Here is a 25,960-nt window from a genome sequence, read left to right on the forward strand (position 1 = left end):
TGGGTTGAATCGGTTGAAAAATGTAGAAATTAGAGTAGAAAAACGAAATTACGAAGAATTTGGTTGAATTTCAAATTTGAAAATTTGGAATTTTTTTGTAAGTGGGAAGTTGTGGAATAGGTAGGCAAAAGATGAACAGTTGGAAGTTGGAATGGGTTGAATCGGTCGAAAAATGTAGAAATTAGAGGTGAAAAACGAAATTTCGTGAAATTTTGTCGGAATTTTTAACGTGAAAACGTGAAATTTTTGAATTTGGGAATTTTGGGAATGTCGAGAATCATTCCGAATGTTTCTTGAATGTGCTGAATGAGGTGAATTTAAAAGGGGAATGACGTAAATGTGAAATGTCGAATCTGCCATTGAGAATGAATGGGGAAAAATTTGTCGTAAATTCGCGAATTTTGCGAAATCGGAAAATTTTCGGAACGAGAAAAATGGAAGCGCCCATCTCGTGAATATTTGGAATACGTCAAAAGTGGAACGGAGTGAATCGGATGAATTATGTGGAAGAAGAAGCGGGACAAAAAAGTGGCGGGAATAAAATAGAAGAATAATAATAACTAGAAAATGCAATTTCTGGAGAAATTGCGTGTGAAGGCGAATACTTTGACTCACTTCTTGGGGAATGATGCCGAATGATGTTGAAATGAGTTGAATTCCTTGAGAAATGTGAAAAATAGAAGTGTAATACTAAATTTTGGAGAAATTGGTTGAATTTCAAATGTGAAAGTTTGGAATTTTTGGTAAGTGGGAGGTTGTGGAATAGGTAGGCAAAAGATGAACAGTTGAAAGTTGGAACGGGTTGAAACGGTTAAATAATGTAGAAGTTAGACTAAATCTTGAATCCCCATAGAGAATGAGTGGGAATTAAAAGAAAAAGCTATTGCGCCAAAATTTTTTGAAATTTGGAAAAAACGAAAAAAAACGGCTTCAGGAGGTTCACTTTTGGGGTTAAAATGTTGAAACGGGTTCAATCGGACAAAAAATGCAAAAGTTAGCGCCTAATGTAGCTATTTAGGGCAGTTAATGTTGAAATAAGGTCACTTCCGGTCTATTTGGGTCACTTCCGGTTTGATAAGAGGCACTTCCGGTCTAGCTGAGGTCACTTCCGGTTTATTTGGGGTCACTTCCGGTTTAAAAAGGTCACTTCCGGTTTAAAAAGGTCACTTCCGGTTTGATTTGGGGTCACTTCCGGTTTACTTGAGGTCACTTCCGGTTCATTTGGGGTCACTTCCGGTTTGATTTGGGTCACTTCCGGTCTATTTGGGTCACTTCCGGTTTGATAAGAGGCACTTCCGGTCTAGCTGAGGTCACTTCCGGTTTATTTGGGGTCACTTCCGGTTTAAAAAGGTCACTTCCGGTTTAAAAAGATAACTTCCGGTTTGATTTAGGGTCAATTCCGGTTTACCTGGGGTCACTTCCGGTTCATTTGGGGTCACTTCCGGTTTGATTTGGGTCACTTCCGGTTTGATTTGGGGTCACTTCCGGTTTACCTGAGGTCACTTCCTGTTTACCTAAGGTCACTTCCGGTTCGAATTGGGGCACTTCCGGTTCATTCTAGGTTCATTGGGAGCACTTCAGGGTCAATCCAAGATGGCCGCCACACTGGAAGTGGGGGTCAAGGGTTGAATTGTGTAAGCATAGTGGAAGTGGGGGTGAAGGGGTGAATATGGTAAGGATGAAGTGACCAAAGTGAATAAAGTTGGAATGGGTTGAATCGGTTGAAAAATGTAGAAATTAGAGTAGAAAAACCAAATTTTGTAGAATTTGGTGTGAATTTCAAAATAAAATTTTGGGAAATTTTGGTAAGTGGGAAGGTGTGGAATAGGTAGGCAAAAGATGAACAGTTGAAAGTTGGAATGGGTTGAATCGGTCAAAGAATGTAGAAATTAGAGGTGAAAAACCAAATTTTGTGAAATTTTGTCGAAATTTTTAACGTGAAAACGTGAAATTTTTGAATTTGGGAATTTTGGGAATGTCGAGAATCATTCCGAATGTGGTTTGAATGTGCTGAATGAGGTGAATTTAAAAGGGGAATGACGTAAATGTGAAATGTCGAATCTGCCATTGAGAATGAATGGGGAAAAATTTGTCGTAAATTCGCGAATTTTGCGAAATCGGAAAATTTTCGGAACGAGAAAAATGGAAGCGCTCATCTCGTGAATATTTGGAATACGTCAAAAGTGGAACGGAGTGAATCGGATGAATTATGTGGAAGAAGAAGCGGGACAAAAAAGTGGCGGGAATAAAATAGAATAATAATAATAATAATAATAATAATAATAGAGAATGGTGTAGAATAACATATGTGTGAAGGCCATCGCCTTCACACAATAACTAGAAAATGCAATTTCTGGAGAAATTGCGTGTGAAGGCGAAGACTTTGACTCACTTCTTGGGGAATGATGCCGAATGATGTTGAAATTAGTTGAATTTCTTGAGAAATGTGGAAAATAGAAGTGTAATACAAAATTTTGGTGAATTTGGTTGAATTTCAAATTTGAAAGTTTGGAATTTTTGGTAAGTGGGAGATTGTGGAATAGGTAGGCAAAAGATGAACAGTTGAAAGTTGGAACGGGTTGAAACGGTTAAATAATGTAGAAGTTAGAGCAAATCTTGAATCCCCATAGAGAATGAGTGGGAATTAAAAGAAAAAACAATTGCGCCAAAATTTTTTGAAATTTGGAACAAAACGATAAAAAACGGCTTCAGGAGGTTCACTTTTTGGGTTAAAATGTTGAAACGGGTTCAATCGGACAATAAATGCAAAAGTTAGCGCCTAATGTAGCTATTTAGGGCAGTTAATGTTGAAATAAGGTCACTTCCGGTTTGATTTGGGTCACTTCCGGTCTATTTGGGTCACTTCCGGTTTGATAAGAGGCACTTCCGGTCTAGCTGAGGTCACTTCCGGTTTATTTGGGGTCACTTCCGGTTTAAAAAGGTCACTTCCGGTTTAAAAAGGTCACTTCCGGTTTGATTTGGGGTCACTTCCGGTTTACCTGAGGTCACTTCCGGTTCATTTGGGGTCACTTCCGGTTTGATTTGGGTCACTTCCGGTCTATTTGGGTCACTTCCGGTTTGATTAGAGGCACTTCAGGTCTAGCTGAGGTCACTTCCGGTTTATTTGGGGTCACTTCCGGTTTAAAAAGGTCACTTCCGGTTTAAAAAGGTCACTTCCGGTTTGATTTGGGTCACTTCCGGTTTACCTGAGGTCACTTCCTGTTTACCTAAGGTCACTTCCGGTTCGATTTGGGGCACTTCCGGTTCATTCTAGGTTCATTGGGAGCACTTCAGGGTCAATCCAAGATGGCCGCCACACTGGAAGTGGGGGTCAAGGGTTGAATTGTGTAAGCATAGTGGAAGTGGGGGTGAAGGGGTGAATATGGTAAGGATGAAGTGACCAAAGTGAATAAAGTTGGAATGGGTTGAATCGGTTAAAAAATGTAGAATTTAGAGTGAAAAAACGAAATTTTGTAGAATTTGGTGTGAATTTCAAAATAAAATTTTGGGAAATTTTGGTAAGTGGGAAGGTGTGGAATAGGTAGGCAAAAGATGAACAGTTGAAAGTTGGAATGGGTTTAATCGGTCAAAGAATGTAGAAATTAGAGGTGAAAAACCAAATTTTGTGAAATTTTGTCGAAATTTTTAACGTGAAAACGTGAAATTTTTGAATTTGGGAATTTTGGGAATGTCGAGAATCATTCCGAATGTGGTTTGAATGTGCTGAATGAGGTGAATTTAAAAGGGGAATGACGTAAATGTGAAATGTCGAATCTGCCATTGAGAATGAATGGGGAAAAATTTGTCGTAAATTCGCGAATTTTGCGAAATCGGAAAATTTTCGGAACGAGAAAAATGGAAGCGCTCATCTCGTGAATATTTGGAATACGTCAAAAGTGGAACGGAGTGAATCGGATGAATTATGTGGAAGAAGAAGCGGGACAAAAAAGTGTGGAGAATAAAATATAATAATAACTAGAAAATGCAATTTCTGGAGAAATTGCGTGTGAAGGCGAATACTTTGAATCACTTCTTGGGGAATGATGCCGAATGATGTTGAAATTAGTTGAATTTCTTGAGAAATGTGGAAAATAGAAGTGTAATACAAAATTTTAGTGAATTTGGTTGAATTTCAAATTTGAAAGTTTGGAATTTTTGGTAAGTGGGAGATTTTGGAATAGGTAGGCAAAAGATGAACAGTTGAAAGTTGGAACGGGTTGAAACGGTTAAATAATGTAGAAGTTAGAGCAAATCTTGAATCCCCATAGAGAATGAGTGGGAATTAAAAGAAAAAACAATTGCGCCAAAATTTTTTGAAATTTGGAACAAAACGATAAAAAACGGCTTCAGGAGGTTCACTTTTGGGGTTAAAATGTTGAAACGGGTTCAATCGGACAATAAATGCAAAAGTTAGCGCCTAATGTAGCTATTTAGGGCAGTTAATGTTGAAATAAGGTCACTTCCGGTTTGATTTGGGTCACTTCCGGTCTATTTGGGTCACTTCCGGTTTGATAAGAGGCACTTCCGGTCTAGCTGAGGTCACTTCCGGTTTATTTGGGGTCACTTCCGGTTTAAAAAGGTCACTTCCGGTTTAAAAAGGTCACTTCCGGTTTGATTTGGGGTCACTTCCGGTTTACTTGAGGTCACTTCCGGTTCATTTGGGGTCACTTCCGGTTTTATTTGGGTCACTTCCGGTCTATTTGGGTCACTTCCGGTTTGATAAGAGGCACTTCCGGTCTAGCTGAGGTCACTTCCGGTTTATTTGGGGTCACTTCCGGTTTAAAAAGGTCACTTCCGGTTTAAAAAGGTCACTTCCGGTTTGATTTGGGGTCACTTCCGGTTTACCTGGGGTCACTTCCGGTTCATTTGGGGTCACTTCCGGTTTGATTTGGGTCACTTCCGGTTTGATTTGGGGTCACTTCCGGTTTACCTGAGGTCACTTCCTGTTTACCTAAGGTCACTTCCGGTTCGAATTGGGGCACTTCCGGTTCATTCTAGGTTCATTGGGAGCACTTCAGGGTCAATCCAAGATGGCCGCCACACTGGAAGTGGGGGTCAAGGGTTGAATTGTGTAAGCATAGTGGAAGTGGGGGTGAAGGGGTGAATATGGTAAGGATGAAGTGACCAAAGTGAATAAAGTTGGAATGGGTTGAATCGGTTGAAAAATGTAGAATTTAGAGTGAAAAAATTTTGTAGAATTTGGTGTGAATTTCAAAATAAAATTTTGGGAAATTTTGGTAAGTGGGAAGGTGTGGAATAGGTAGGCAAAAGATGAACAGTTGAAAGTTGGAATGGGTTGAATCGGTCAAAGAATGTAGAAATTAGAGGTGAAAAACCAAATTTTGTGAAATTTTGTCGAAATTTTTAACGTGAAAACGTGAAATTTTTGAATTTGGGAATTTTGGGAATGTCGAGAATCATTCCGAATGTGATTTGAATGTGCTGAATGAGGTGAATTTAAAAGGGGAATGACGTAAATGTGAAATGTCGAATCTGCCATTGAGAATGAATGGGGAAAAATTTGTCGTAAATTCGCGAATTTTGCGAAATCGGAAAATTTTCGGAACGAGAAAAATGGAAGCGCTCATCTCGTGAATATTTGGAATACGTCAAAAGTGGAACGGAGTGAATCGGATGAATTATGTGGAAGAAGAAGCGGGACAAAAAAGTGTGGAGAATAAAATATAATAACTAGAAAATGCAATTTCTGGAGAAATTGCGTGTGAAGGCGAATACTTTGAATCACTTCTTGGGGAATGATGCCGAATGATGTTGAAATTAGTTGAATTTCTTGAGAAATGTGGAAAATAGAAGTGTAATACAAAATTTTAGTGAATTTGGTTGAATTTCAAATTTGAAAGTTTGGAATTTTTGGTAAGTGGGAGATTTTGGAATAGGTAGGCAAAAGATGAACAGTTGAAAGTTGGAACGGGTTGAAACGGTTAAATAATGTAGAAGTTAGAGCAAATCTTGAATCCCCATAGAGAATGAGTGGGAATTAAAAGAAAAAACAATTGCGCCAAAATTTTTTGAAATTTGGAACAAAACGATAAAAAACGGCTTCAGGAGGTTCACTTTTGGGGTTAAAATGTTGAAACGGGTTCAATCGGACAATAAATGCAAAAGTTAGCGCCTAATGTAGCTATTTAGGGCAGTTAATGTTGAAATAAGGTCACTTCCGGTTTGATTTGGGTCACTTCCGGTCTATTTTGGTCACTTCCGGTTTGATAAGAGGCACTTCCGGTCTAGCTGAGGTCACTTCCGGTTTATTTGGGGTCACTTCCGGTTTAAAAAGGTCACTTCCGGTTTAAAAAGGTCACTTCCGGTTTGATTTGGGGTCACTTCCGGTTTACTTGAGGTCACTTCCGGTTCATTTGGGGTCACTTCCGGTTTTATTTGGGTCACTTCCGGTCTATTTGGGTCACTTCCGGTTTGATAAGAGGCACTTCCGGTCTAGCTGAGGTCACTTCCGGTTTATTTGGGGTCACTTCCGGTTTAAAAAGGTCACTTCCGGTTTAAAAAGGTCACTTCCGGTTTGATTTGGGGTCACTTCCGGTTTTATTTGGGTCACTTCCGGTCTATTTGGGTCACTTCCGGTTTGATAAGAGGCACTTCCGGTCTTGCTGAGGTCACTTCCGGTTTATTTGGGGTCACTTCCGGTTTAAAAAGGTCACTTCCGGTTTAAAAAGGTCACTTCCGGTTTGATTTGGGGTCACTTCCGGTTTACCTGGGGTCACTTCCGGTTCATTTGGGGTCACTTCCGGTTTGATTTGGGTCACTTCCGGTTTGATTTGGGGTCACTTCCGGTTTACCTGAGGTCACTTCCTGTTTACCTAAGGTCACTTCCGGTTCGAATTGGGGCACTTCCGGTTCATTCTAGGTTCATTGGGAGCACTTCAGGGTCAATCCAAGATGGCCGCCACACTGGAAGTGGGGGTCAAGGGTTGAATTGTGTAAGCATAGTGGAAGTGGGGGTGAAGGGGTGAATATGGTAAGGATGAAGTGACCAAAGTGAATAAAGTTGGAATGGGTTGAATCGGTTGAAAAATGTAGAATTTAGAGTGAAAAAATTTTGTAGAATTTGGTGTGAATTTCAAAATAAAATTTTGGGAAATTTTGGTAAGTGGGAAGGTGTGGAATAGGTAGGCAAAAGATGAACAGTTGAAAGTTGGAATGGGTTGAATCGGTCAAAGAATGTAGAAATTAGAGGTGAAAAACCAAATTTTGTGAAATTTTGTCGAAATTTTTAACGTGAAAACGTGAAATTTTTGAATTTGGGAATTTTGGGAATGTCGAGAATCATTCCGAATGTGATTTGAATGTGCTGAATGAGGTGAATTTAAAAGGGGAATGACGTAAATGTGAAATGTCGAATCTGCCATTGAGAATGAATGGGGAAAAATTTGTCGTAAATTCGCGAATTTTGCGAAATCGGAAAATTTTCGGAACGAGAAAAATGGAAGCGCTCATCTCGTGAATATTTGGAATACGTCAAAAGTGGAACGGAGTGAATCGGATGAATTATGTGGAAGAAGAAGCGGGACAAAAAAGTGGCGGGAATAAAATAGAATAATAATAATAATAATAATAATAATAATAATAGAGAATGGTGTAGAATAACATATGTGTGAAGGCCATCGCCTTCACACAATAATAATAATAGAGCATGGTGTAGAATAACATATGTGTGAAGGCCATCGCCTTCACACAATAATAATAATAATAGAGAATGGTGTAGAATAACATATGTGTGAAGGCCATCGCCTTCACACAAAAATGCAATTTCTGGAGAAATTGCGTGTGAAGGCGAATACTTTGAATCACTTCTTGGGGAATGATGCCGAATGATGTTGAAATTAGTTGAATTTCTTGAGAAATGTGGAAAATAGAAGTGTAATACAAAATTTTGGTGAATTTGGTTGAATTTCAAATTTGAAAGTTCGGAATTTTTGGTAAGTGGGAGATTGTGGAATAGGTAGGCAAAAGATGAACAGTTGAAAGTTGGAACGGGTTGAAACGGTTAAATAATGTAGAAGTTAGAGCAAATCTTGAATCCCCATAGAGAATGAGTGGGAATTAAAAGAAAAAACAATTGCGCCAAAATTTTTTGAAATTTGGAACAAAACGATAAAAAACGGCTTCAGGAGGTTCACTTTTGGGGTTAAAATGTTGAAACGGGTTCAATCGGACAATAAATGCAAAAGTTAGCGCCTAATGTAGCTATTTAGGGCAGTTAATGTTGAAATAAGGTCACTTCCGGTTTGATTTGGGTCACTTCCGGTCTATTTGGGTCACTTCCGGTTTGATAAGAGGCACTTCCGGTCTAGCTGAGGTCACTTCCGGTTTATTTGGGGTCACTTCCGGTTTAAAAAGGTCACTTCCGGTTTAAAAAGGTCACTTCCGGTTTGATTTGGGGTCACTTCCGGTTTACTTGAGGTCACTTCCGGTTCATTTGGGGTCACTTCCGGTTTGATTTGGGTCACTTCCGGTCTATTTGGGTCACTTCCGGTTTGATAAGAGGCACTTCCGGTCTAGCTGAGGTCATTTCCGGTTTATTTGGGGTCACTTCCGGTTTAAAAAGGTCACTTCCGGTTTAAAAAGGTCACTTCCGGTTTGATTTGGGGTCACTTCCGGTTTACTTGAGGTCACTTCCGGGTCATTTGGGGTCACTTCCGGTTTGATTTGGGTCACTTCCGGTCTATTTGGGTCACTTCCGGTTTGATTAGAGGCACTTCCGGTCTAGCTGAGGTCACTTCCGGTTTATTTGGGGGTCACTTCCGGTTTAAAAAGGTCACTTCCGGTTTAAAAAGGTCACTTCCGGTTTGATTTGGGGTCACTTCCGGTTTACCTGAGGTCACTTCCTGTTTACCTAAGGTCACTTCCGGTTCGATTTGGGGCACTTCCGGTTCATTCTAGGTTCATTGGGAGCACTTCAGGGTCAATCCAAGATGGCCGCCACACTGGAAGTGGGGGTCAAGGGTTGAATTTTGTAAGCATAGTGGAAGTGGGGGTGAAGGGGGTGAATATGGTAACGATGAGGTGACCAAAGTGAATAGAGTTGGAATGGGTTGAATCGGTTGAAAAATGTAGAAATTAGAGTAGAAAAACCAAATTTTGTAGAATTTGGTTGAATTTCAAAATTGAAAATTTGGAAATTTTGGTAAGTGGGAAGGTGTGGAATAGGTAGGCAAAAGATGAACAGTTGAAAGTTGGAATGGGTTGAATCGGTTGAAAAACGTAGAAGTTAGAGTAGAAAAACGAAATTTTGGAGAATTTGGTTGAATTTCAAATTTGAAATTTTGGAATTTTTGGTAGGTGAGAAGTTGTGGAATAGGCAGGCAAAAGATGAACAGTTGAAAGTTGGAATGGGTTGAATCGGTTGAAAAATGTAGAAATTAGAGTAGAAAAACGAAATTACGAAGAATTTGGTTGAATTTCAAATTTGAAAATTTGGAATTTTTTTGTAAGTGGGAAGTTGTGGAATAGGTAGGCAAAAGATGAACAGTTGGAAGTTGGAATGGGTTGAATCGGTCGAAAAATGTAGAAATTAGAGGTGAAAAACGAAATTTCGTGAAATTTTGTCGGAATTTTTAACCTGAAAACGTGAACTTTTTGAATTTGGGAATTTTGGGAATGTCGAGAATCATTCCGAATGTGGCTTGAATGTGCTGAATGAGGTGAATTTAAAAGGGGAATGACGTAAATGTGAAATGTCGAATCTGCCATTGAGAATGAATGGGGAAAAATTTGTCGTAAATTCGCGAATTTTGCGAAATCGGAAAATTTTCGGAACGAGAAAAATGGAAGCGCCCATCTCGTGAATATTTGGAATACGTCAAAAGTGGAACGGAGTGAATCGGATGAATTATGTGGAAGAAGAAGCGGGACAAAAAAGTGGCGGGAATAAAATAGAATAATAATAATAACTAGAAAATGCAATTTCTGGAGAAATTGCGTGTGAAGGCGAATACTTTGAATCACTTCTTGGGGAATGATGCCGAATGATGTTGAAATTAGTTGAATTTCTTGAGAAATGTGGAAAATAGAAGTGTACTACAGAATTTTGGTGAATTTGGTTGAATTTCAAATTTGAAAGTTTGGAATTTTTGGTAAGTGGGAGATTGTGGAATAGGTAGGCAAAAGATGAACAGTTGAAAGTTGGAACGGGTTGAAACGGTTAAATAATGTAGAAGTTAGAGCAAATCTTGAATCCCCATAGAGAATGAGTGGGAATTAAAAGAAAAAACAATTGCGCCAAAATTTTTTGAAATTTGGAACAAAACGGTAAAAAACGGCTTCAGGAGGTTCACTTTTGGGGTTAAAATGTTGAAACGGGTTCAATCGGAAAATAAATGCAAAAGTTAGCGCCTAATGTAGCTATTTAGGGCAGTTAATGTTGAAATAAGGTCACTTCCGGTCTATTTGGGTCACTTCCGGTTTGATTAGAGGCACTTCCGGTCTAGCTGAGGTCACTTCCGGTTTATTTGGGTCACTTCCGGTTTAAAAAGGTCACTTCCGGTTTGATTTGGGGTCACTTCCGGTTTACCTGAGGTCACTTCCTGTTTACCTAAGGTCACTTCCGGTTCGATTTGGGGCACTTCCGGTTCATTCTAGGTTCATTGGGAGCACTTCAGGGTCAATCCAAGATGGCCGCCACACTGGAAGTGGGGGTCAAGGGTTGAATTTTGTAAGCATAGTGGAAGTGGGGGTGAAGGGGGTGAATATGGTAAGGATGAGGTGACCAAAGTGAATAAAGTTGGAATGGGTTGAATCGGTTGAAAAATGTAGAAATTAGAGTAGAAAAACCAAATTTTGTAGAATTTGGTTGAATTTCAAAATTAAAAATTTGGAAATTTTGGTAAGTGGGAAGGTGTGGAATAGGTAGGCAAAAGATGAACAGTTGAAAGTTGGAATGGGTTAAATCGGTTGAAAAACGTAGAAGTTAGAGTAGAAAAACGAAATTTTGGAGAATTTGGTTGAATTTCAAATTTGAAATTTTGGAATTTTTGGTAGGTGAGAAGTTGTGGAATAGGCAGGCAAAAGATGAACAGTTGAAAGTTGGAATGGGTTGAATCGGTTGAAAAATGTAGAAATTAGAGTAGAAAAACGAAATTACGAAGAATTTGGTTGAATTTCAAGTTTGAAAATTTGGAATTTTTTTGTAAGTGGGAAGTTGTGGAATAGGTAGGCAAAAGATGAACAGTTGGAAGTTGGAACGGGTTGAATCGGTCGAAAAATGTAGAAATTAGAGGTGAAAAACGAAATTTCGTGAAATTTTGTCGGAATTTTTAACGTGAAAACGTGAAATTTTTGAATTTGGGAATTTTGGGAATGTCGAGAATCATTCCGAATGTGGTTTGAATGTGCTGAATGAGGTGAATTTAAAAGGGGAATGACGTAAATGTGAAATGTCGAATCTGCCATTGAGAATGAATGGGGAAAAATTTGTCGTAAATTCGCGAATTTTGCGAAATCGGAAAATTTTCGGAACGAGAAAAATGGAAGCGCTCATCTCGTGAATATTTGGAATACGTCAAAAGTGGAACGGAGTGAATCGGATGAATTATGTGGAAGAAGAAGCGGGACAAAAAAGTGTGGAGAATAAAATATAATAATAATAATAATAATAATAATAGAGAATGGTGTAGAATAACATATGTGTGAAGGCCATCGCCTTCACACAATAATAATAATAGAGAATGGTGTAGAATAACATATGTGTGAAGGCCATCGCCTTCACACAATAATAGAGAATGGTGTAGAATAACATATGTGTGAAGGCCATCGCCTTCACACAATAATAGAGAATGGTGTAGAATAACATATGTGTGAAGGCCATCGCCTTCACACAATAACTAGAAAATGCAATTTCTGGAGAAATTGCGTGTGAAGGCGAATACTTTGAATCACTTCTTGGGGAATGATGCCGAATGATGTTGAAATTAGTTGAATTTCTTGAGAAATGTGGAAAATAGAAGTGTAATACAAAATTTTAGTGAATTTGGTTGAATTTCAAATTTGAAAGTTTGGAATTTTTGGTAAGTGGGAGATTTTGGAATAGGTAGGCAAAAGATGAACAGTTGAAAGTTGGAACGGGTTGAAACGGTTAAATAATGTAGAAGTTAGAGCAAATCTTGAATCCCCATAGAGAATGAGTGGGAATTAAAAGAAAAAACAATTGCGCCAAAATTTTTTGAAATTTGGAACAAAACGATAAAAAACGGCTTCAGGAGGTTCACTTTTGGGGTTAAAATGTTGAAACGGGTTCAATCGGACAATAAATGCAAAAGTTAGCGCCTAATGTAGCTATTTAGGGCAGTTAATGTTGAAATAAGGTCACTTCCGGTTTGATTTGGGTCACTTCCGGTCTATTTGGGTCACTTCCGGTTTGATAAGAGGCACTTCTGGTCTAGCTGAGGTCACTTCCGGTTTATTTGGGGTCACTTCCGGTTTAAAAAGGTCACTTCCGGTTTAAAAAGGTCACTTCCGGTTTGATTTGGGGTCACTTCCGGTTTACTTGAGGTCACTTCCGGTTCATTTGGGGTCACTTCCGGTTTGATTTGGGTCACTTCCGGTCTATTTGGGTCACTTCCGGTTTGATAAGAGGCACTTCCGGTCTAGCTGAGGTCACTTCCGGTTTATTTGGGGTCACTTCCGGTTTAAAAAGGTCACTTCCGGTTTAAAAAGGTCACTTCCGGTTTGATTTTGGGTCACTTCCGGTTTACCTGGGGTCACTTCCGGTTCATTTGGGGTCACTTCCGGTTTGATTTGGGTCACTTCCGGTTTGATTTGGGGTCACTTCCGGTTTACCTGAGGTCACTTCCTGTTTACCTAAGGTCACTTCCGGTTCGAATTGGGGCACTTCCGGTTCATTCTAGGTTCATTGGGAGCACTTCAGGGTCAATCCAAGATGGCCGCCACACTGGAAGTGGGGGTCAGGGGTTGAATTGTGTAAGCATAGTGGAAGTGGGGGTGAAGGGGTGAATATGGTAAGGATGAAGTGACCAAAGTGAATAAAGTTGGAATGGGTTGAATCGGTTGAAAAATGTAGAATTTAGAGTGAAAAAACGAAATTTTGTAGAATTTGGTGTGAATTTCAAAATAAAATTTTGGGAAATTTTGGTAAGTGGGAAGGTGTGGAATAGGTAGGCAAAAGATGAACAGTTGAAAGTTGGAATGGGTTGAATCGGTCAAAGAATGTAGAAATTAGAGGTGAAAAACCAAATTTTGTGAAATTTTGTCGAAATTTTTAACGTGAAAACGTGAAATTTTTGAATTTGGGAATTTTGGGAATGTCGAGAATCATTCCGAATGTGGTTTGAATGTGCTGAATGAGGTGAATTTAAAAGGGGAATGACGTAAATGTGAAATGTCGAATCTGCCATTGAGAATGAATGGGGAAAAATTTGTCGTAAATTCGCGAATTTTGCGAAATCGGAAAATTTTCGGAACGAGAAAAATGGAAGCGCTCATCTCGTGAATATTTGGAATACGTCAAAAGTGGAACGGAGTGAATCGGATGAATTATGTGGAAGAAGAAGCGGGACAAAAAAGTGGCGGGAATAAAATAGAAGAATAATAATAACTAGAAAATGCAATTTCTGGAGAAATTGCGTGTGAAGGCGAATACTTTGAATCACTTCTTGGGGAATGATGCCGAATGATGTTGAAATTAGTTGAATTTCTTGAGAAATGTGGAAAATAGAAGTGTACTACAGAATTTTGGTGAATTTGGTTGAATTTCAAATTTGAAAGTTTGGAATTTTTGGTAAGTGGGAGATTGTGGAATAGGTAGGCAAAAGATGAACAGTTGAAAGTTGGAACGGGTTGAAACGGTTAAATAATGTAGAAGTTAGACCAATTCTTGAATCCCCATAGAGAATGAGTGGGAATTAAAAGAAAAAACAATTGCGCCAAAAATTTTTGAAATTTGGAACAAAACGATAAAAAACGGCTTCAGGAGGTTCACTTTTGGGGTTAAAATGTTGAAACGGGTTCAATCGGACAAAAAATGCAAAAGTTAGCGCCTAATGTAGCTATTTAGGGCAGTTAATGTTGAAATAAGGTCCCTTCCGGTCTATTTGGGTCACTTCCGGTTTGATTAAAGGCACTTCCGGTCGAGCTCAGGTCACTTCCGGTTTAAAAAGGTCACTTCCGGTTTAAAAAGGTCACTTCCGGTTTGATTTGGGGTCACTTCCGGTTTAAAAAGGTCACTTCCGGTTTGATTTGGGTCACTTCCGGTCTATTTGGGTCACTTCCGGTTTGATTAGAGGCACTTCCGGTCTAGCTAAGGTCACTTCCGGTTTATTTGGGGTCACTTCCGGTTTAAAAAGGTCACTTCCGGTTTGATTTGGGGTCACTTCAGGTTTAAAAAGGTCACTTCCGGTTTGATTTGGGTCACTTCCGGTCTATTTGGGTCACTTCCGGTTTGATAAGAGGCACTTCCGGTCTAGCTGAGGTCACTTCCGGTTTATTTGGGGTCACTTCCGGTTTAAAAAGGTCACTTCCGGTTTAAAAAGGTCACTTCTGGTTTGATTTGGGGTCACTTCCGGTTTACCTGTGGTCACTTCCGGTTCATTTGGGGTCACTTCCGGTTTGATTTGGGTCACTTCCGGTCTATTTGGGTCACTTCCGGTTTGATTAGAGGCACTTCCGGTCTAGCTGAGGTCACTTCCGGTTTATTTGGAGTCACTTCCGGTTTAAAAAGGTCACTTCCGGTTTAAAAAGGTCACTTCCGGTTTGATTTGGGGTCACTTCCGGTATACTTGAGGTCACTTCCGGTTCATTTGGGGTCACTTCCGGTTTGATTTGGGTCACTTCCGGTCTATTTGGGTCACTTCCGGTTTGATTAGAGGCACTTCCGGTTTGATTAGAGGCACTTCCGGTCTAGCTGAGGTCACTTCCGGTTTATTTGGGGTCACTTCCGGTTTAAAAAGGTCACTTCCGGTTTGATTTGGGGTCACTTCCAGTTTACCTGAGGTCACTTCCTGTTTACCTAAGGTCACTTCAGGTTTGATTTGGGGCACTTCCGGTTCATTCTAGGTTCATTGGGAGCACTTCAGGGTCAATCCAAGATGGCCGCCACACTGGAAGTGGGGGTCAAGGGTTGAATTGTGTAAGCATAGTGTAAGTGGGGGTGAAGGGGTGAATATGGTAAGGATGAAGTGACCAAAGTGAATAAAGTTGGAATGGGTTGAATCGGTTGAAAAATGTAGAATTTAGAGTGAAAAAACGAAATTTTGTAGAATTTGGTGTGAATTTCAAAATAAAATTTTGGGAAATTTTGGTAAGTGGGAAGGTGTGGAATAGGTAGGCAAAAGATGAACAGTTGAAAGTTGGAATGGGTTGAATCGGTCAAAGAATGTAGAAATTAGAGGTGAAAAACCAAATTTTGTGAAATTTTGTCGAAATTCTTAACGTGAAAACGTGAAATTTTTGAATTTGGGAATTTTGGGAATGTCGAGAATCATTCCGAATGTGGTTTGAATGTGCTGAATGAGGTGAATTTAAAAGGGGAATGACGTAAATGTGAAATGTCGAATCTGCCATTGAGAATGAATGGGGAAAAATTTGTCGTAAATTCGCGAATTTTGCGAAATCGGAAAATTTTCGGAACGAGAAAAATGGAAGCGCTCATCTCGTGAATATTTGGAATACGTCAAAAGTGGAACGGAGTGAATCGGATGAATTATGTGGAAGAAGAAGCGGGACAAAAAAGTGGCGGGAATAAAATAGAAGAATAATAATAATAATAATAATAATAATAATAGAGAATGGTGTAGAATAACATATGTGTGAAGGCCATCGCCTTCACACAACTAGAAAATGCAATTTCTGGAGAAATTGCGTGTGAAGGCGAATACTTTGAATCACTTCTTGGGGAATGATGCCGAATGATGTTGAAATTAGTTGAATTTCTTGAGAAATGTGGAAAATAGAAGTGTACTACAGAATTTTGGTGAATATGGTTGAATTTCAAATTTGAAAGTTTGGAATTTTTGGTAAGTGGGAGATTGTGGAATAGGTAGGCAAAAGATGAACAGTTGAAAGTTGGAACGGGTTGAAACGGTTAAATAATGTAGAAGTTAGAGCAAATCTTGAATCCCCATAGAGAATGAGTGGGAATTAAAAGAAAAAACAATTGCGCCAAAATTTTTTGAAATTTGGAACAAAACGATAAAAAACGGCTTCAGGAGGTTCACTTTTGGGGTTAAAATGTTGAAACGGGTTCAATCGGACAATAAATGCAAAAGTTAGCGCCTAATGTAGCTATTTAGGGCAGTTAATGTTGAAATAAGGTCACTTCCGGTTTGATTTGGGTCACTTCCGGTCTATTTGGGTCACTTCCGGTTTGATAAGAGGCACTTCTGGTCTAGCTGAGGTCACTTCCGGTTTATTTGGGGTCACTTCCGGTTTAAAAAGGTCACTTCCGGTTTAAAAAGGTCACTTCCGGTTTGATTTGGGGTCACTTCCGGTTTACTTGAGGTCACTTCCGGTTCATTTCGGGTCACTTCCGGTTTGATTTGGGTCACTTCCGGTTTGATTAGAGGCACTTCCGGTCTAGCTGAGGTCACTTCCGGTTTGATTTAGGGTCACTTCCGGTTTGATTAGAGGCACTTCCGGTCTAGCTGAGGTCACTTCCGGTTTATTTGGGGTCACTTCCGGTTTACCTGAGGTCACTTCCTGTTTACCTAAGGTCACTTCCGGTTCGATTTGGGGCACTTCCGGTTCATTCTAGGTTCATTGGGAGCACTTCAGGGTCAATCCAAGATGGCCGCCACACTGGAAGTGGGGGTCAAGGGTTGAATTTTGTAAGCATAGTGGAAGTGGGGGTGAAGGGGGTGAATATGGTAAGGATGAGGTGACCAAAGTGAATAAAGTTGGAATGGGTTGAATCGGTTGAAAAATGTAGAAATTAGAGTAGAAAAACCAAATTTTGTAGAATTTGGTTGAATTTCAAAATTGAAAATTTGGAAATTTTGGTAAGTGGGAAGGTGTGGAATAGGTAGGCAAAAGATGAACAGTTGAAAGTTGGAATGGGTTGAATCGGTTGAAAAACGTAGAAGTTAGAGTAGAAAAACGAAATTTTGGAGAATTTGGTTGAATTTCAAATTTGAAATTTTGGAATTTTTGGTAGGTGAGAAGTTGTGGAATAGGCAGGCAAAAGATGAACAGTTGAAAGTTGGAATGGGTTGAATCGGTTGAAAAATGTAGAAATTAGAGTAGAAAAACGAAATTACGAAGAATTTGGTTGAATTTCAAATTTGAAAATTTGGAATTTTTTTGTAAGTGGGAAGTTGTGGAATAGGTAGGCAAAAGATGAACAGTTGGAAGTTGGAACGGGTTGAATCGGTCGAAAAATGTAGAAATTAGAGGTGAAAAACGAAATTTCGTGAAATTTTGTCTGAATTTTTAACGTGAAAACGTGAAATTTTTGAATTTGGGAATTTTTGGAATGTCGAGAATCATTCCGAATGTGGTTTGAATGTGCTGAATGAGGTGAATTTAAAAGGGGAATGACGTAAATGTGAAATGTCGAATCTGCCATTGAGAATGAATGGGGAAAAATTTGTCGTAAATTCGCGAATTTTGCGAAATCGGAAAATTTTCGGAATGAGAAAAATGGAAGCGCTCATCTCGTGAATATTTGGAATACGTCAAAAGTGGAACGGAGTGAATCGGATGAATTATGTGGAAGAAGAAGCGGGACAAAAAAGTGGCGGGAATAAAATATAATAATAATAATAATAGAGAATGGTGTAGAATAACATATGTGTGAAGGCCATCGCCTTCACACAATAATAATAATAATAATAGAGAATGGTGTAGAATAACATATGTGTGAAGGCCATCGCCTTCACACAACTAGAAAATGCAATTTCTGGAGAAATTGCGTGTGAAGGCGAAGACTTTGACTCACTTCTTGGGGAATGATGCCGAATGATGTTGAAATGAGTTGAATTACTTGAGAAATGTAGAAAACAGAGGTGAAAAACGGAATTTTGGAGAATTTGGTGGAATTTTAGAGGATTTGATTGAATTTCGAATCTGAAAATGTGGAATTTATGGTAAGTGGGAATTTGGGGAATAGGTAGGAAAAACATGAAGAGTTGAAAGTTGGAATGGGTTGAATCGGTTGAAAAATGTAGAAATTAGAGTAGAAAAACAAATTTTTGGAGAATTTGGTTGAATTTCAAATTTGAAAATTTGGAATTTTTTGTAAAGGGAAGTTGTGGAATAGGTAGGCAAAATATGAATACTTGAAAGTTGGAATGGGTTGAATCGGTAGAGAAATGTAGAAATGAGAGTAGAAAACGAAATTTTGGAGAATTTGGTTGAATTTCAAATTTGTAATTTTTGGTAAGTTGGAAGTTGTAGAATAGGTAGGCAAAAGATGAACAGTTGAAAGTTGGAATGGGTTGAATCGGTTGAACAATGTAGAAATTAGAGTAGAAAAAAAATGTTGGAGAATTTGGTTGAATTTCAAATTTGGAATTTTTGGTAAGTGGGAAGTTGTGGAATAGTTAGGCTAAAGATGAAGAGTTGAAAGTTGGAATGGGTAGAATCGGGTGAAAAATGTAGAAATCAGACTAGAAAAACGAAATTTTGGAGAATTTGTTTGAATTCCAAATTTGGATTTTTTGGTAAATGGGAAGTTGTGGAATAGGTAGGCAAAAGATGAACAGGTGAAAGTTGGAATGAGTTGAATCGGTTGAAAAATGTAAAGATTAGATTAGAAAAACGAAATTTTGAAAAAATTCGGTTGAATTTCAAATTTGGAATTTTTGTTAAGTGGGAAGTTTTAGAATAGGTAGGCAAAAGATGAAGAATTGAAAGTTGGAATGGGTTGAATTGGTTGAACAATGTAGAAGTTAGAGTAGAAAAACTAAATTTTTCAGAATTTGGTTGAATTTCAAATTTGAAATTTTTGGTTAGTGGGAAGTTGTGGAATAGGTAGGCAAAAGATGAAGAGTTGAAAGTTGGAATGGGTTGAATCGGTTGAACAATGTAGAAATTAGAGTAAAAAATCGAAATTTTGGAGAACTTGGTTGAATTTCAAATTTGGAATTTTTGGTAAGTCGGAAGTTGTGGAATAGGTAGGCAAAAGATGAAGAGTTGAAAGTTGGAATGGGTTGAATTGGTTGAACAATGCAGAAATTAGAGTAGAAAAACAAAATGTTGGAGAATTTGGTTGAATTTCAAATTTGGAATTTTTGGTAAGTGGGAAGTTGTGGAATAGTTAGGCTAAAGATGAAGAGTTGAAAGTTGGAATGGGTAGAATCGGTTGAAAAATGTAGAAATCAGACTAGAAAAACGAAATTTTGGAGAATTTGTTTGAATTCCAAATTTGGAATTTTTGTAAATGGGAAGTTGTGGAATAGGTAGGCAAAAGATGAACAGTTGAAAGTTGGAATGAGTTGAATCGGTTGAAAAATGTAAAGATTAGAGTAGAAAAACGAAATTTTGAAAAATTTGGTTGAATTTCAAATTTGGAATTTTTGTTAAGTGGGAAGTTTTAGAATAGGAAGGCAAAAGATGAAGAGTTGAAAGTTGGAATGGGTTGAATTGGTTGAACAATGTAGAAGTTAGAGTAGAAAAACTAAATTTTGCAGAATTTGGTTGAATTTCAAATTTGGAATTTTTGGTCAGTGGGAAATTGTGGAATAGGTAGGCAAAAGATGAAAAGTTGAAAGTTGGAATGGGTTGAACCGGTTGAACAATGTAGAAATTAGAGTAAAAAAACGAAATTTTGGAGAACTTGGTTGAATTTCAAATTTGGAATTTTTGGTAAGTCGGAAGTTGTGGAATAGGTAGGCAAAAGATGAAGAGTTGAAAGTTGGAATGGGTTGAATTGGTTGAACAATGTAGAAATTAGAGTAGAAAATCAAAATGTTGGAGAATTTGGTTGAATTTCAAATCTGGAATTTTTGGTAAGTTGGAAGTTGTGGAATAGGTAGGCAAAATATGAAGAGTTGAAAGTTGGAATGGGTTGAATCGGTTGAACAATGTAGAAATTAGATTAGAAAAACGAAATTTTGGAGAATTTGGTTGAATTTCAAATTTGGAATTTTTGATAAGTGGGAAGTTGTGGAATAGGTAGGCAAAAGATGAACAGTTGAAAGTTGGTATGGGTAGAATCGGTTGAAAAATGTAGAAATTAGAGTAGAAAAACGAAATTTTGAAAAATTTGGTTGAATTTCAAATTTAGAATTTTTGGTAAATGGGAGGTTGTGGAATAGGTAGGATAAGATGAACAGTTGAAAGTTGGAATGGGTTGAATCGGTTGAAAAACGTAGAAGTTAGAGTAGAAAAACGAAATTTTGGAGAATTTGGTTGAATTTCAAATTTGAAATTTTGGAATTTTTGGTAGGTGAAAAGTTGTGGAATAGGCAGGCAAAAGATGAACAATTGAAAATTGGAATGGGTTGAATCGGTTGAAAAATGTAGAAACTAGAGGTGAAAAACGAAATTTCGTGAAATTTTGTCGAAAATTTTAACGTGAAAACGTGAAATTTTTGAATTTGGCAATTTTGGGAATGTCGAGAATCATTCCGAATATGGCTTGAATGTGCTGAATCAGGTGAATTTAAAAGTGGAATGACGTAAATGTGAAATGTCGAATCTGCCATTAAGAATGAATGGGGAAAAATTTGTCGTAAATTCGCGAATTTTGCGAAATCGGAAAATTTTCGGAACGAGAAAAATGGAAGCGCTCATCTCGTGAATATTTGGAATACGTCAAAAGTGGAATGGAGTGAATCGGATGAATTATGTGGAAGAAGAAGCGGGACAAAAAAGTGTGGAGAATAAAATATAACTAGAAAATGCAATTTCTGGAGAAATTGCGTGTGAAGGCGAATACTTTGAATCACTTCTTGGGGAATGATGCCGAATGATGTTGAAATGACTTGAATTTCTTGAGAAATGTGGAAAATAGAAGTGTAATACAAAATTTAGGAGAATTTGGTTGAATTTCAAATTTGAAAGTTTGGAATTTTTGGTAAGTGGGAGGTGTTGGAATAGGTAGGCAAAAGATGAACAGTTGAAAGTTGGAACGGGTTGAAACGGTTAAATAATGTAGAAGTTAGAGCAAATCTTGAATCCCCATAGAGAATGAGTGGGAAAAAAAAAAAAACAATTGCGCCAACATTTTTTGAAATTTGGAACAAAACGATAAAAAACGGCTTCAGGAGGTTCACTTTTGGGGTTAAAATGTTGAAACGGGTTCAATCGGACAATAAATGCAAAAGTAGGCGCCTAATGTAGCTATTTAGGGCAGTTAATGTTGAAATAAGGTCACTTCCGGTTTGATTTGGGTCACTTCCGGTCTATTTGGGTCACTTCCGGTTTGATAAGAGGCACTTCCGGTCTAGCTGAGGTCACTTCCGGTTTATTTGGGGTCACTTCCGGTTTAAAAAGGTCACTTCCGGTTTAAAAAGGTCACTTCTGGTTTGATTTGGGGTCACTTCCGGTTTACTTGAGGTCACTTCCGGTTCATTTGGGGTCACTTCCGGTTTGATTTGGGTCACTTCCGGTCTATTTGGGTCACTTCCGGTTTGATTAGAGGCACTTCCGGTCTAGCTGAGGTCACTTCCGGTTTATTTGGGGTCACTTCCGGTTTAAAAAGGTCACTTCCGGTTTGAAAAGGTCACTTCCGGTTTGATTTGGGGTCACTTCCGGTTTACCTGAGGTCACTTCCTGTTTACCTAAGGTCACTTCCGGTTCGATTTGGGGCACTTCCGGTTCATTCTAGGTTCATTGGGAGCACTTCAGGGTCAATCCAAGATGGCCGCCACACTGGAAGTGGGGGTCAAGGGTTGAATTTTGTAAGCATAGTGGAAGTGGGGGTGAAGGGGGTGAATATGGTAAGGATGAGGTGACCAAAGTGAATAAAGTTGGAATGAGTTGAATCGATTGAAAAATGTAGAAATTAGAGTAGAAAAACCAAATTTTGTAGAATTTGGTTGAATTTCAAAATTGAAAATTTGGAAATTTTGGTAAGTGGGAAGGTGTGGAATAGGTAGGCAAAAGATGAACAGTTGAAAGTTGGAATGGGTTGAATCGGTTGAAAAACGTAGAAGTTAGAGTAGAAAAACGAAATTTTGGAGAATTTGGTTGAATTTCAAATTTGAAATTTTGGAATTTTTGGTAGGTGAGAAGTTGTGGAATAGGCAGGCAAAAGATGAACAGTTGAAAGTTGGAATGGGTTGAATCGGTTGAAAAATGTAGAAATTAGAGTAGAAAAACGAAATTACGAAGAATTTGGTTGAATTTCAAATTTGAAAATTTGGAATTTTTTTGTAAGTGGGAAGTTGTGGAATAGGTAGGCAAAAGATGAACAGTTGGAAGTTGGAACGGGTTGAATCGGTCGAAAAATGTAGAAATTAGAGGTGAAAAACGAAATTTCGTGAAATTTTGTCGGAATTTTTAACGTGAAAACGTGAAATTTTTGAATTTGGGCATTTTGGGAATGTCGAGAATCATTCCGAATGTGGTTTGAATGTGCTGAATGAGGTGAATTTAAAAGGGGAATGACGTAAATGTGAAATGTCGAATCTGCCATTGAGAATGAATGGGGAAAAATTTGTCGTAAATTCGCGAATTTTGCGAAATCGGAAAATTTTCGGAACGAGAAAAATGGAAGCGCTCATCTCGTGAATATTTGGAATACGTCAAAAGTGGAACGGAGTGAATCGGATGAATTATGTGGAAGAAGAAGCGGGACAAAAAAGTGGCGGGAATAAAATAGAAGAATAATAATAATAACTAGAAAATGCAATTTCTGGAGAAATTGCGTGTGAAGGCGAAGACTTTGAATCACTTCTTGGGGAATGATGCCGAATGATGTTGAAAAGAGTTGAATTTCTTGAGAAATGTGGAAAATAGAAGTGTAAGACTAAATTTTGGAGAATTTGGTTGAATTTCAAATTTGAAAGTTTGGAATTTTTGGTAAGTGGAAAGTTGTGGAATAGGTAGAAAAAAGATGAACAGTTGAAACTTGGAATTGGTAGAATCGGTTGAAAAATGTAGAAATTAGAGTAGAAAAACGAAATTTAGAAAAATTTGGTTGAATTTCAAATTTGGAATTTTTGGCAAATGGGAAGTTGTGGAATAGGTTGGCAAAAGATGAACAGTTGAAAGTTGGAATGAGTTGAATAAGTTGAAAAATGTAGAAATTAGAGTAGAAAAACGAAAATTTGGAGAATTTGGTTGAATTTCAAATTTGGAATTTTTGATCAGTGGGAAGTTGTGGAATAGGTAGGCAAAACATGAACAGTTGAAAGTTGGAATGGGTAGAATTGGTTGAAAAATGTAGAAATTAGAGTAGAAAAACGAAATTTTGAAAAATTTGGTTGAATTTCAAATTTGGAATTTTTGGTAAACGGGAAGTTGTGGAATAGGTAGGCAAAAGATGAACAGTTGAAAGTTGGAATGGGTTGAATCGGTTGAACAATGTAGAAATTCGAGTAGAAAAATGAAATTTTGGAGAATTTGGTTGAGTTTCAAATTTGGAATTTTTGGTAAGTGGGACGTTGTGGAATAGGTAGGCAAAAGATGAACAGTTGAAAGTTGGAATGGTTAGAATCGGTTGAAAAATGTAGAAATTAAAGTAGAAAAACGAAATTTAGAAAAATTTGGTTGAATTTCAAATTTGGAATTTCTGGCAAATGGGAAGTTGTGGAATAGGTTGGCAAAAGATGAACAGTTGAAAGTTGGAATTAGTTGAATCGGTTGAAAAATGTAGAAGTTAGAGTAGAAAAACGAAATTTTGGAGAATTTGGTTGAATTTCAAATTTGAAAATTTTGAATATTTGGTATGTGAGAAGTTGTGGAATAGGCAGGCAAAAGATGAACAGTTGAAAGTTGGAATGGGTTGAATCGGTTGAAAAATGTAGAAATTAGAGTAGAAAAACGAAATTACGAAGAATTTGGTTGAATTTCAAATTTGAAAATTTGGAATTTTTTTGTAAGTGGGAAGTTGTGGAATAGGTAGGCAAAAGATGAACAGTTGGAAGTTGGAACGGGTTGAATCGGTCGAAAAATGGAGAAATTAGAGGTGAAAAACGAAATTTCGTGAAATTTTGTCGGAATTTTTAACGTGAAAACGTGAAATTTTTGAATTTGGGAATTTTGGGAATGTCGAGAATCATTCCGAATGTGGTTTGAATGTGCTGAATGAGGTGAATTTAAAAGGGGAATGACGTAAATGTGAAATGTCGAATCTGCCATTGAGAATGAATGGGGAAAAATTTGTCGTAAATTCGCGAATTTTGCGAAATCGGAAGATTTTCGGAACGAGAAAAATGGAAGCGCTCATCTCGTGAATATTTGGAATACGTCAAAAGTGGAACGGAGTGAATCGGATGAATTATGTGGAAGAAGAAGCGGGACAAAAAAGTGGCGGGAATAAAATAGAAGAATAATAATAACTAGAAAATGCAATTTCTGGAGAAATTGCGTGTGAAGGCGAATACTTTGAATCACTTCTTGGGGAATGATGCCGAATGATGTTGAAATTAGTTGAATTTCTTGAGAAATGTGGAAAATAGAAGTGTACTACAGAATTTTGGTGAATTTGGTTGAATTTCAAATTTGAAAGTTTGGAATTTTTGGTAAGTGGGAGATTGTGGAATAGGTAGGCAAAAGATGAACAGTTGAAAGTTGGAACGGGTTGAAACGGTTAAATAATGTAGAAGTTAGAGCAAATCTTGAATCCCCATAGAGAATGAGTGGGAATTAAAAGAAAAAACAATTGCGCCAAAATTTTTTGAAATTTGGAACAAAACGATAAAAAACGGCTTCAGGAGGTTCACTTTTGGGGTTAAAATGTTGAAACGAGTTCAATCGGACAATAAATGCAAAAGTTAGCACCTAATGTAGCTATTTAGGGCAGTTAATGTTGAAATAAGGTCACTTCCGGTTTGATTTGGGTCACTTCCGGTCTATTTGGGTCACTTCCGGTTTGATAAGAGGCACTTCCGGTCTAGCTGAGGTCACTTCCGGTTTATTTGGGGTCACTTCCGGTTTAAAAAGGTCACTTCCGGTTTAAAAAGGTCACTTCCGGTTTGATTTGGGGTCACTTCCGGTTTACTTGAGGTCACTTCCGGTTCATTTGGGGTCACTTCCGGTTTGATTTGGGTCACTTCCGGTCTATTTGGGTCACTTCCGGTTTGATTAGAGGCACTTCCGGTCTAGCTGAGGTCACTTCCGGTTTATTTGGGGTCACTTCCGGTTTAAAAAGGTCACTTCCGGTTTAAATAGGTCACTTCCGGTTTGATTTGGGGTCACTTCCGGTTTACCTGAGGTCACTTCCTGTTTACCTAAGGTCACTTCCGGTTCGATTTGGGGCACTTCCGGTTCATTCTAGGTTCATTGGGAGCACTTCAGGGTCAATCCAAGATGGCCGCCACACTGGAAGTGGGGGTCAAGGGTTGAATTTTGTAAGCATAGTGGAAGTGGGGGTGAAGAAGGGGGTGAATATGGTAAGGATGAGGTGACCAAAGTGAATAAAGTTGGAATGGGTTGAATCGGTTGAAAAATGTAGAAATTAGAGTAGAAAAACCAAATTTTGTAGAATTTGGTTGAATTTCAAAATTGAAAATTTGGAAATTTTGGTAAGTGGGAAGGTGTGGAATAGGTAGGCAAAAGATGAACAGTTGAAAGTTGGAATGGGTTGAATCGGTTAAAAAACGTAGAAGTTAAAGTAGAAAAACGAAATTTTGGAGAATTTGGTTGAATTTCAAATTTGAAATTTTGGAATTTTTGGTAGGTGAGAAGTTGTGGAATAGGCAGGCAAAAGATGAACAGTTGAAAGTTGGAATGGGTTGAATCGGTTGAAAAATGTAGAAATTAGAGTAGAAAAACGAAATTACGAAGAATTTGGTTGAATTTCAAATTTGAAAATTTGGAATTTTTTGTAAGTGGGAAGTTGTGGAATAGGTAGGCAAAAGATGAACAG

This window comes from Syngnathus floridae, chromosome 13 (assembly GCF_059516105.1).
Source record: "Syngnathus floridae isolate MCC-2025c chromosome 13, RoL_Sflo_1.0, whole genome shotgun sequence".
NCBI classification, from domain to species: Eukaryota; Metazoa; Chordata; class Actinopteri; order Syngnathiformes; family Syngnathidae; genus Syngnathus; species Syngnathus floridae.